A 13,979-nucleotide genomic window follows, 5' to 3' on the forward strand; every position below is an offset into this window, starting at 1 on the left:
ATGTCCCAGGGCTCCCAGCAAATCGGCAAATTTCTCTGGAAAATTGAAAGACACCGAGTCTGTAAAAACACCAAAGGGCGCTACCCAAGTCATGGTTGCCCAGGTGAACACCCCGATACCTTACCTGAGTTTGAACTCAACCGGAAGCACCAGGTGGCTAGTCGAGGTCTGCGGGTGACAGAGCCAGGGGGAGGCGGACGCTCTCCTTGTTCTTGCATCGGCGGTGCGCAGTCACTGACCTGCTACTCATTCCCCCCCCCCACACCCCCCTTCAGGACAGGTGGGGGTCATCCTTGTTCGCTCCTGGGAGGCAGCCAGGCAGTGTCGGGCATGAAAACTGGAAACAAACAAGCAACACGCCAACAAGCATCCCATGGCTGTCGCCACGTGCTCCCCTGACTGCTGTGTGGAGATGTCTGACCTCGAAACTAAACTATATTTAGAATATTTGAAGAATTTTGGAACAAATTGGTACTCAGAGAAAGACAGACCATTGAACAAGCAACAAGTGACTACTAACCTGGGGCTGTGCCTCCACGCTCCCATCGCAGACATGCTGTGCTCGGGATGAGAGGAGCTCGCAAATGGTGCCGAAGCCTGCAACATCGCCTACCTAACTGTAATTCAACAGGTCTAAGACGGGTCGACACTAGACATCAATGCAAGGGATTCGCAACTCCAAGCCTTAACCCCGCTACCAGCTGCGGCTTGGAGAAGGCATCCCAAGGCGCCTGCACCCTGTATCTTACTGGGCCTTGGAGATGCAGGGAGGAACCCCGATCGTGATATGTGGCCTTACCTGCCAGCTCACTTTGAGACATGAAACCTTACGGTACTCACCCCGGCAGCGAGACTATGTCATTCCCTTGGTTGTCATGGGTTGACCCGAGCCAGAAGGGACTCAAAGTATTGTGTAGATGGGGAGATATGTGTGTCACTGCCTACCATTCAAGCACCTTTCTCTGCGTTTTTTTAGTTTGTATTTGTATTATCTATCTATTGTATTATTGTATATATATATATATATATATATATATATATATACACATATTTTTTTTTTTTTTTAAAGGGACACTATAGTCATCAGAACCACTATAACTCAATGCACTGGATCTGGTGTCTATAGCCTGTCCCTGCAGGCTAAGCAATGTACCTGTTTTTAAAACTTTGTGCTCATTCCACTCCACTTCACAAGACTGTCCCTGAAAGCTGGACAACGTAAACACTACCTTTTCAGAAAAAAAGGCAGTATTTATATTGCTGCCTAGTAACACCTCTAGTGGCTGCCACTCAAACTGCAACTAGAGATGCTTCCTATCTCAGTGCGGCACAGTGTGCAGCACTGGCGTTCAGCGTCTCCACGCTCTGCTTGGAGATGCTGAACACTCCCCATAGAGATGCATTGATTCACTACTTGTCTGTGAGAAGATGCTGATTGGTGCAGTGCGGTGTTTTGATGTGCATGCAGAATAGCCTCCCAATACTTTCATATGGGATCAGATTGATCTCAGACATGGAAACAGGCCGTCTTTAATATTAATTGTAAACGGGGAAGCATTTGCTTGGGCCCAGTGGACTCTGCCCCCTCCACCTTGTGATATGCAATCACGCCCTCCAACCCAACGCAGTGCTGGAACTAAAGTAGAAAGAGGCAAACAAAGTGATAGGTCGCGCTATACAAAAATAATACACTAAAAAGGTAGAGATAGGTATAAAAATTTGCTCACATATATGTACACAGAGAATGAAATAAAATGAGAATAAATATAAATAAAAACGAGCGTAATAGTCCCAATATGTAGTAAACCGTATATGAATACCAATAGGCTAGTAGAGACTTGATACTGTAGTCAATGAGGAGCTGGGTCTTCTATAGATTAGGAAGTCTTGACTCAATGACGAACATGTGAATGAAAGAACAAAGAAACTCCAATAGTGTAGACTGTATTCGAGTAAATAGAATAAAATGAACATAAGGGAGGTATTTCACTCACCTATGTAAGAGCATGAACTTGCTCAAGTGTAATCAGCGTTCAGTGGCGTTTACCCCCCACTGGCGGGACATAGGTGTAGGTAATTCCTCGAAATAAAAAAGGGATAAAATATAGTGCTCACTGTATTTAAATAAAAGTAAGACTTAAAAGTAAAGAGCGTACTCACATTTGTATGAGCAGGATATACTGCTCACTATGATGGCGTGGGTGGTATAATCCCCACCTAGGATTCTTTGGATGATTGTCTGCTCCAAAATGATGTGTGACCAGGTTAAAAAATAAATAGATGAATAAGATAAAAAATATAGAATAAAATGGAATTAAAGGTATATGGCAAATATATAATAAAAAAGCCAATATTCCTTTATTATTACAAATAAATAATAAATATTAAAATAGCCAAAACGCGTTTCGCCACACAGGGCTTTATCAACTGGCAATAATATACATTAACCTGGTACATTGAAGCTTATATAAACTTGGGGGATACATGATTATTCTAAATTTGGCGCCAAAATGACGTCATCAATACAGTGAGAGAAATACAAAAATATACAAAAACATAATAGTAACATAAAAGTAACAAAAACATAGTTTAATAACAAGACATTAGACTGAAAACTTTAAAAATTACTTAAAAACTAGTGTTTTTGATGTAAAATGAAAGTAAATTAGATGATCATGTGATCGCGAGCTACCGCGATCACATGGTACATCCCCATGCCTCTTGGGAAATGTAGTGTACCTGGTGGCATTCAGGGAGTCCGGAAGGGGAGAGAGAGGTAATGAACACGTGACCGCGATCGCTCGCGGTCACGTGCTGAGACAGAGGGCTGAAGTATCTAGACGGAGGCTAGCCTTGAAAGGCACACCTCCGTCTGATGACAGCCAATGGGCGTGTAGGACACGTGATCGCGGACGCACGCGGTCACATGTCATAGTGCAAGGAATCTTGGGGAATGTAGTGCACTCCCCTATTAACCAGTGGCCGCTTTGAAGAGGAAAAAAAAGACGAATATAAAGAGAGAAATATGCTGGATAATACAGAATGACTTAAGAGAATAAAAAGAATAATTGAACATGAATAAAACTAATGGGAAAAGAATAATAAAAATAAAAAGCTGAGGGAGACATACATATAGGTTTATTAAAAATAAAAGATATAAAAGATAAATAAAAATATGAGATACAGAGCAGGAAAGTCTAGGTTTAAACAAGAGCATCCTATATATATAATAAGAAAAAGGAAAAGTAAAGAGAGTAGATGAGATAGATACAGGTATAAAGAGGAATAATGAATACTGTACTTAATGGAAAATATATAATTAAAGAAAACAGAAGTAATAAAGGTTGAAGAAAATTAATATGTAAAAGAAATATATGAGAGAAAAAAGAGAAAAGAAAAGAGAAGAGAGAAAAGAGAGAAGAGAAAAAATGAGAAAAAAAAGGAAGAAAAGGGGAATTATAAAATATTATAAAAAATTAAACAGGTCAAATTCTGCATTAAGTCCTTCAGGAGAGAGGGTTTTTAGTAGAAAAACCCAATACATTTCCCTTTATCCTAAAATATTTGTAATATCTCCACCTCTCCAATGAAGGGTAACCTGTTCAATCCCAATAACTTTTAAAAGAGTCGGGTCTTTATTGTGAATTATAAAGTGTTTAGAGACTGAGTGGTTTTCGTAGCCTCTCTTGATGTTACGGCAGTGTTCTGCCAGTCTCACTTTAAGGCATCTTTTGGTCATGCCCACGTACTGTAGTCCACATGGGCATTCCAAAAGATATATAACCCCTTTTGTATTACATCCAATGAATTATTTGATGGAGTAGGAGATTTTAGTTGTGGTAGAAGAGAACTGGGTGCATTTGGAATTTGTAGTGCCTTTAGTGGTTCTACATACAATGCATTTATTGCACTTAAAAAACCCTTTAGGCCTAGATAAAAAATGTTATTTTTGGTGTATATTCTCTTTAGTATAGTTTTTAATTAAAATTGATCTAAAATTAGGGGCTCCTCTAAATATAACATTAGGTCTGTCCGGAACTTGATCCTTTAGAAGATCGTCTTGTTTCAAAATGTGCCAATGTTTGTTTATGATTTTTTTTTAAATTTTATTCTTATTATTAAAATCTAAAATAATAGGAAGTTGTGGAGGGTCTGTTTTTTTGGCTTTATATTTTAGGAGCTCCGTTCTTTCTTTCTCTTTTACCACCTCTAAGGCTCTATTTAATTTTTCTACTTCATAGTTTTTTTCTAAAAACATATCTTTTAATGAGGTAGATTGAGCAATAAAATCGACTGTTGATGAGCAATTTCGATGGAGGCGAAGAAATTGGCTTTTAGGAATGCCATCCAACCAAGGTTTATATGGCAACTGGTTTGGTCTATTATAGTATTTGTGCAAACCTCTTTAAAAAAAGTTTTGGTTTGAATGCGCCCGTCTTGAATAAAAATGTTCAGATCTAAAAAATTAACTGACACATTACTGAATTCTGATGTTAAAACAATACCCCTGTCGTTAATATTTAAATGGTCTAAAAACAATTTCAGAGATGTATCGGTACCTTGCCAAATAAAAAACAAATCGTCGATGTAACGAAAATAGGAAACCAGGTTTGCCCGCCAGCCATGGTCACCCCAGACAGCTGAAGACTCCCAGTCTGCCATGAAGAGGTTGGCATAGCTAGGGGCAAACCTGGTTCCCATAGCTGTACCTTTCTTTTGTATGTAGAATGAGTCCGAAAACCAAAAATAATTGTTAGTAAGTATGATGTTGATACCTTGTATAATAAAATCAATTTGAGAATTTGGAATTGAACTGTTTTGTTTTAAAATCCTTTCAACTGATTGGCATCCAACATTGTGGGGAATTACGGTGTACAAGGATTGCACATCACAAGTTACTAGTATAAAATCTTGACACCAATTAAAATCTTTTAAAAAAGAGAAAAGAGTAAGAGAATCTTTAAGATATGACCTGGTTTCTTTAACAAAAGGTTGTAATAAAATATCAATATACCGTATATACTCGAGTATAAGCCGACCCGAATATAAGCCGAGGCCCCTAATTTTACCCCAAAAAACTGGGAAAACTTATTGACTCGAGTATAAGACTAGGGTGGGAAATGCAGCAGCTACTGGTAAATTTCTAAATAAAATTAGATCCTAAAAAAATTATATTAATTGAATATTTATTTCCAGTGTGTGTATATAATGAATGCAGCGTGTGTGTATGAATGCAGTGTGTGTGTATGAATGCAGCGTGTGTGTATATGAATGCAGTGTGTGTGTATATGAGTGCAGCGTGTGTATATGAGTGCAGCGTGTGTGTATGAGTGCAGCGTGTGTGAATGAGTGCAGCGTGTGTGTATGAGTGCAGCGTGTGTATGAGTGCAGCGTGTGTGTATGAGTGCAGCGTGTGTATGAGTGCAGCGTGTGTATGAGTGCAGCGTGTGTGTATGAGTGCAGCGTGTGTGTATGAGTGCAGCGTGTGTATGAGTGCAGCGTGTGTATGAGTGCAGCGTGTGTGTATGAGTGCAGCGTGTGTGTATGAGTGCAGCGTGTGTGTATGAATGCAGTGTGTATGAGTGCAGTGTGTGTATGAATGTAGTGTATATGAGTGCAGTGTGTGTGTATGAATGCAGTGTGTATGAGTGCAGTGTGTGTATGAGTGCAGTGTGTGTGTGTATGAGTGCAGTGTGTATGAGTGCAGTGTGTGTATGAATGCAGTGTGTGTGTGTGTATGAGTGCAGTGTGTATGAATGCAGTGTGTGTGTGTGTGTATGTGTGTGTTGCAGAGCCTTGGGGGAGGGGGGGTGGGCAATTTTATTATTTCTTTTTACATAATTTAATATTTTTTTTCATTATTTTTCCTGCTCTGTATCTCATATTTTTTATTTATCTTTTATATCTTTTATTTTTAATAAACCTATATGTATGTCTCCCTCAGCTTTTTATTTTTATTATTCTTTTCCCATTAGTTTTATTCATGTTCAATTATTCTTTTTATTCTCTTAAGTCATTCTGTATTATCCAGCATATTTCTCTCTTTATATTCGTCTTTTTTTTCCTCTTCAAAGCGGCCACTGGTTAATAGGGGCGTGCACTACATTCCCCAAGATTCCTTGCACTATGACACGTGACCGCGTGCGTCCGCGATCACGTGTCCTACACGCCCATTGGCTGTCATCAGACGGAGGTGTGCCTTTCAAGGCTAGCCTCCTTCTAGATACTTCAGCCCTCTGTCTCAGCACGTGACCGCGAGCGATCGCGGTCACGTGTTGTCAGGATCGGGACAGGGATCCAACACGCAGAGTACAAACAGTAGCCAGATACGTATACCGGACCTTAGAATGGCCGGACTAACGTAAGTAGTACAGTATAGAATGGTCAAAGGCAAGCCGAGGTCGAGGGTAACAGAAGACAGGTAAGCGAGAGACAAGCCGAATCAAGGGTAACAGAGATAAGCAGAGTAAGGTAAACAAGCCAGGTCAAAACCAAAAGGGATAATAGAATACACAAGCACTGAGTGACTAGAACAAGCTAGAACCACGACAGGGCAATGAGCTAATGAAAGAAGCTCTGTTAAATACCCTGTTCAGAGCAGTAACCACGCCTCCGAGGCGTCCTGATTGGTCCTGCAGCAATTGAGTGACAGGTCGTTCCGGAGGAGTGTCCTGATGACAACTTCCTGCCTAGATGCTGTAAAAGGCAGTCACTCCCTCGCGGCCGGCCTTGCATGACCGGATAGACCGTGGAGAAGGGAGCCATCAGGCCGTCTGGATGGAGGAACAGCTAAGTCTCTACCTCTTTCAGAGGTAGAGACCACAGGTACCCTGACACGTGTTCATTACCTCTCTCTCCCCTTCCGGTCTCCCTGAATGCCACCAGGTACACTACATTTCCCAAGAGGCATGGGGATGTACCATGTGATCGCGGTAGCTCGCGATCACATGATCATCTAATTTACTTTCATTTTACATCAAAAACACTCGTTTTTAAGTAATTTTTAAAGTTTTCAGTCTAATGTCTTATTATTAAACTATGTTTTTGTTACTTTTATGTTACTATTATGTTTTTGTATATTTTTGTATTTCTCTCACTGTATTGATGACGTCATTTTGGCGCCAAATTTAGAATAATCATGTATCCCCTAAGTTTATATAAGCTTCAATGTACCAGGTTAATGTATATTATTGCCAGTTGATAAAGCCCTGTGTGGCGAAACGCGTTTTGGCTATTTTAATATTTATTATTTATTTGTACTAATAAAGGAATATTGGCTTTTTTATTATATATTTGCCATATACCTTTTATTCCATTTTATTCTATATTTTTATCTTATTCATCTATTTATTTTTTAACCTGGTCACACATCATTTTGGAGCAGACAATCATCCAAAGAATCCTAGGTGGGGATTATACCACCCACGCCATCATAGTGAGCAGTATATCCTGCTCATACAAATGTGAGTACGCTCTTTACTTTTAAGTCTTACTTTTATTTAAATACAGTGAGCACTATATTTTATCCCTTTTTTATTTCGAGGAATTACCTACACCTATGTCCCGCCAGTGGGGGGTAAACGCCACTGAACGCTGATTACACTTGAGCAAGTTCATGCTCTTACATAGGTGAGTGAAATACCTCCCTTATATTCATTTTATTCTATTTACTCGAATACAGTCTACACTATTGGAGTTTCTTTGTTCTTTCATTCACATGTTCGTCATTGAGTCAAGACTTCCTAATCTATAGAAGACCCAGCTCCTCATTGACTACAGTATCAAGTCACTACTAGCCTATTGGTATTCATATACGGTTTACTACATATTGGGACTATTACGCTCGTTTTTATTTATATTTATTCTCATTTTATTTAATTCTCTGTGTACATATATGTGAGCAAATTTTTATTCCTATCTCTATCTTTTTAGTTTATTATTTTTGTATAGCGCGACCTATCACTTTGTTTGCCATATTTTTTCTTGAGGTTATTAGAGGGAACCTCATACCCATAGGTTGCAGCTCCTTCCTTGTTTTTCCTCCTGTAGACCACCCAGCGCTGATCCTTCCCCCTTTAAAGTAGAAAGAGCCCTGGTGCAAGCATTTATTTGGGCCTCCCAATCGCAAGGTTGGCCAAAAGGTAGATCCCTATCTGTCATGCAACTCCAACAATGTTTTGACTGCTGGGGTTCTACCATTTTCCCATGCTTGCAGGCAGGGGCGTATTAGCCGCGAGGCAAACAAGGCATTTGCCTTGGGCGGCATTTTCCAGGGGGCGGCAAAAAACGCCGCCCCCAAATGCCCAAGGCAAATGTCTTGTTAGCCTTGCGGCTAACAGACATGCTGGGCTGGTTGCTGGGCGGCCGGCGAGGGAGCTCTTCCCCTGAGCTCTCTGCTCAGCTCCCTCGCGCGCCGCCCGCAGAGTGAGGCTGGGAGGCGGAGCCGGAATATGACGTCATATTCCGGCTCCCAGTCTCACTCTGCGGGCGGCGCGCGAGGGAGCTGAGCAGAGAGCTCAGGGGAAGAGCTCCCTCGCCGGCCGCCCAGCCTGCCCGCCAGTGCCGCCCTACAGCCACTGGACCACCAGGGAATGGGAGAACCCCCCCACCCCCAGCATTCCCAAAGGTAAGGAGGCGGGGGGGGGAGTAAATAAAAAAAAAAATGTGTTAATGTGAGTGTGTGTGTGTGTCTCTGACTGTGTGTGTCTGATAGTGTGTGTGTGTCTGTTAGTGTGTGTGTGTGTGTCTGTTAGTGTGTGTGTGTGTCTGTTAGTGTGTGTGTCTGACTGTGTGTCCGACAGTGTGTGTCTGTTAGTGTGTGTGTCTCACTGTGTGTGTCTGTTAGTGTGTGTGTGTCCGACTGTGTGTGTTTGTTTGTGTGTGTGTCTCACTGTGTGTGTCTGTTAGTGTGTGTGTGTCCGACTGTGTGTGTTTGTTAGTGTGTGTGTCTCACTGTGTGTGTCTGTTAGTTTGTGTGTGTCCGACTGTGTGTGTTTGTTAGTGTGTGTCTGACTGTGTGTGTTTGTTAGTGTGTGTCCGACTGTGTGTGTTTGTTAGTGTGTGTGTCTCACTGTGTGTGTATGTTAGTGTGTGTGTGTCCGACTGTGTGTGTTTGTTAGTGTGTGTGTCCGACTGTGTGTGTTTGTTAGTGTGTGTGTGTCCGACTGTGTGTGTTTGTTAGTGTGCGTGTCCGACTGTGTGTGTTTGTTAGTGTGTGTGTCTCACTGTGTGTGTCTGTTAGTGTGTGTGTGTCCGACTGTGTGTATTTGTTAGTGTGTGTGTCCGACTGTGTGTGTTTGTTATTGTGTGTGTGTCCGACTGTGTGTGTCTGACTGTGTTTGTCTGTTAGCTAGTGTATGCGTATCTGTCAGTGAATGTGTGTGTATTTAGAAGGCGGGGCAGGGGGGAAGGGTTAGGTGGGGGTGGCGCGCGCGCGGGGGGGGGGGGGGGGGTGTCTGAGTTTTGTCCTGCCTAGGGCAGCACAAAACCAAGATACACCACTGCTTGCAGGGTTGTGTTTAGTATAGAATGGCACCCTTTTTTTTTTAAAGTGGAAAATAACACAATGTGGGGGTAAAAACCTTTTAAAATAATGTACCCAAAAACAATCTTCAATACTGTAGAAATATATATTAGGACTCCTCCTAGTCCTCACAATGTATGGAAAAACAGAAAAGACCTACAGTAGAAAAAAAAAATCTCATAAGGTTATATATTATATACACCATAAAACAGTATTCCTTGAAATGCACTCACAAACCTATATTGATTGTAGGCATATCGGGCTGGTTAAAGATGATAAAGAATCCTCAACACAAAAACGGGCATGTGGGAGAAAATATGATAAAACAATAATAGTGCAGACTGTTATGCTGTACTTTGCGCTTCAATTGAATAACTTTAATAGGATTGAAGTGGTATTAGCATGTCAAATCCAAAAGTATTTATTCATCGGTTAAAGTCCACTGGTTACCTCCGTGAGCTATAAGGATGACGCCTCTTTAGACACTCAAAATTGATTGAATATACATAATAAACGGTGAAACAAAAATAAACAAACTCCCTAAAATAGCCCAACCCTACGCGTTTCGTCCGGTAGTTGTCAGGACTTCCTCAGGGGTAAAAAGTGATCTGAACTCCCATGTGCAGGAGCAGTCTGTTTTCCCGATATTACACAGCTCTGTTTTTAAATCCAAAGAGACCAATCCCGCGGCTGCCATGAGCCTATCCACGGAGAGGGGTCTCCGCTCTTTGGGATTGCGCTCCAAGCTTCGCTCCCATGTGACGTTTCTTCTTGTTTGTGTACACACGTTCCATGTGTGGGTGTGTCATGTGCAAATGCGTTTCATCATTTAAAGCGCTGCGGGCCGTCAGTTCTTAATATCATCCTTATATAAAGTCCAAATAGTGCTCGGTAGTGACATGTAATACAATAAAATATATATCACAATCTTAAAACTTTTTTAAAACAAGAATTACAAGATTATATATTCAAACATAATACAAAAGTTCTTTGCTATAAATGTTCACTTGTATATACATACAACTACAAAAATGAATAATTATAAGGTCAGAAGGAACCAATCCATTTCCCATAAGTGTGCTAAAATCCTAAAAATATACTAAAAATATCTCGAAATTTCCAGACATCAAAAACCCAAAAAAGGACCTTAAATAAAAATCCATAACTAATTTATAAAAATTATTATAAATATTATTCAAAATGATTTTAAAAAAACACACCAGATCGAAATCCACATTCAAGACTCTTGTGTTTAGCACTGCGCTGTATTTGTGTGCTTGAATATAAGTATGTTTTTGTATGGAGTATGTTTGTGTGAATGTAGGGGTGTGTTTATATGTGGAGTTTGAATGCAATCATGCATTTATGTGTAATGTTGGTTTTTGAATGTAGGGATGTGTTTAAACATAATTTTGGTGTTTATCACAGAGGTGTATTTGTATGTAGTGTTGATGTTTCAATGCAGGAGTGTGTTTGTAAGTAGTGTAGAAGTTTGAATGCAGGGGTGTATTTAAATGTAGTGTTGGTGTTTGAATGCTGAGGTGTATGCACATGTACACATACAATTACACACACACACACACACACACCTTGGTACACATACTCACAGATACACATACACACGCTGAAACACATGCAGATACAGATGTACACACTGACACATGCAGAAACAGACACACAGACTGATGCAGATACAGATACAGATACACAGATACACATACAAATAAACAGATATACAACCTGACACTCACTGACACATACACTGACAGACATACTGACACACACACTGGCAGACATACGTACACACACAAAGACACATACACTGACAGACATACTGACACACACAGTGACAGACATAATTACACACATAGACACATACACTGACAGACATACTGACAAACACACACATACACTGATAGACATACTGACACACACTGACAGACATACTGACACACTGACAGACACATACACAGAAACAGACTTACTGACGCACACACAGATACATACATTGACAGATATACTGACACACACACAGACAGACTTACTGACAAACACACACACAGATACACACACTGACATACATACTGACACACACCCGGTTTATACTGGTTCATACTGGTTCACCCGGTGGTCCCAGTGGTCCTCCCATTGGCAGGCCCATGGTGGGAAAAAATAAATTGTTGAGGGTCATCGGGGCTCATGGGGCACCCGCTTTGACCACTCTAGGAGTAACTGCGCCAGGGGAAACTTCCCCATTTAACACACGTTAAAGATTTAGGACCCCAGCCCCAGCAAGACTTTTTATCTTCAGTATAAGGGGGGCTGGGGTCCTAAATAGGTAGTTTAACACTATAGTGTTAGGAATACATGTTTGTATTCATAACACTGTTATGTTTAACACTACATTTCATGCACACATGAAATGAAGTAGATATATGCACCTATATAAAATGAAGCCAGTCAGAGTTCAGCTCAGATTTTCTCATTATCCATCAGAAAGGCAAAAATGTTTGAAAACCGACAGACTTTTTTCCCTAGATTCAAAAGACTGTCGTTTTCAGGTGATGAGTCACCAATCTGAGACTGCTGAATAAATTTTTTTTTTTACCAAAACTCATTAAACCTACTTGAGCCTGAAATATAATTTTCATTGTTAAGCAAAGGCTGATATTTTCAAATTATTTATACGAGAGACAAAGAACAAATTCTATTGTTAACACACAATGTCTTCTTTCCCAAGGATCAAACAGAGCGAACTGTGAGGAGGGGATAGAATCCTTAAATTGTTAGTTTCTAACTCGTTTGTAGATAATAGAATAATATAAATGAAAATTCTACAATTGAAATGTCAAGAAGCATACAAACACTCTGAAGGATTTCTGAGGCATACAGTGTCGTTTGTTCCTAACTTTTCATATATTGCAGTATGCTTTAGAATTAATGTGCTGCGTATGTGTCTGTGTTGCATAATTCATATTTTCTATCTTTGTTCACAATGACTTTTCAGCTCTTTTTTAGAATGTATTTTTCCCAAAGTAGAAAAATACATTCTCCAGCTATTTCTATTTGAGAAAAAAATGTTTAAGTGCCTTTGTGTTATGTAGGTTGATATAATGTTGCCAGGGCCGCCATCAGAAATTGTGGGGCCCCTAACAAAGCTCAAGGTCTGGGCCCCCGGTGCCTGCCCCCAAGCCCCGCCTCCAAATCCCGCCCACAGGAATACACACACACAGACACAAAAGGACACAGACACACACAGAGAAAGATACACAAATACTGAAACAGACATACACACGTTTAGACACATACACAGATACACACACATACTGACATAGACATACATACATACATACTGAAAAACAGATATACATACAAACTGACATACAAATATACATACAAAAACGTACATACATATTGACATACATACATACTGATATACATACATACATACATACACACACAGATAGATATATACATACACAGATACATACAGACATACTGACATACACACACACAGACATGCATGCGTACTGACATTCATGCTAATAGATAGATATATACATAGATACTGACATACACACACACAGACATACATACATACAGACATATATACATACTGACATACACACACACATACAGACATACTGACATACACACACACAGACATATATACATACTGACATACACACACACACAGACATACTGACATACACACACACACAGACATATATACATACTTACATACACGCACACATACAGACATACATACAGACATACATACACATACATCACACAGACATACATACAGACATACATACACATACATCACACAGACATACATACAGACATACATCACACAGACAGACATACATCACACAGACACACATACAGACATATATACATACTGACATACACACACAGAAGTACATGCATACTGACATACACACACAGACATACATGCATACTGACATACACACACAGACATACATGCATACTGACATACACACACAGACAAACATACATACTGACAAACAGACATACATTTAGACATATATATATATATATACATACTGGATATATAATCCTGATATTTACAGAGTGAGTGTAGCAGGAAGTGGAAAAGAGGGAATAAGACAGAGGGACAGTATTTAAGCTCTAAAACTGGAAGAATAAGAGTTCACCAAATCCTATAAAAACTTGCAAACAGTACACAGTAAATGTGGGTATCCGGGAGCTTAAAAAGTTAAATAACAATGAATAAAAATAAATATAAATATAAAGTGCCGATATGAATTATACTTTTACTATACCCAATTATGCAAATCGTTAAAGACATATAGGGAACAGCAGATACATTGCTTCTCAGTCTCTCAAACCATATAAATATAACAGTCCATAAGATAATCACTTGAGTAAATATTTCAGTCCCAACAGTGTTAAGAGTCTCTTATTATGT

Source organism: Pelobates fuscus, chromosome 8 (assembly GCF_036172605.1).
Source record: "Pelobates fuscus isolate aPelFus1 chromosome 8, aPelFus1.pri, whole genome shotgun sequence".
NCBI classification, from domain to species: domain Eukaryota; kingdom Metazoa; phylum Chordata; class Amphibia; order Anura; family Pelobatidae; genus Pelobates; species Pelobates fuscus.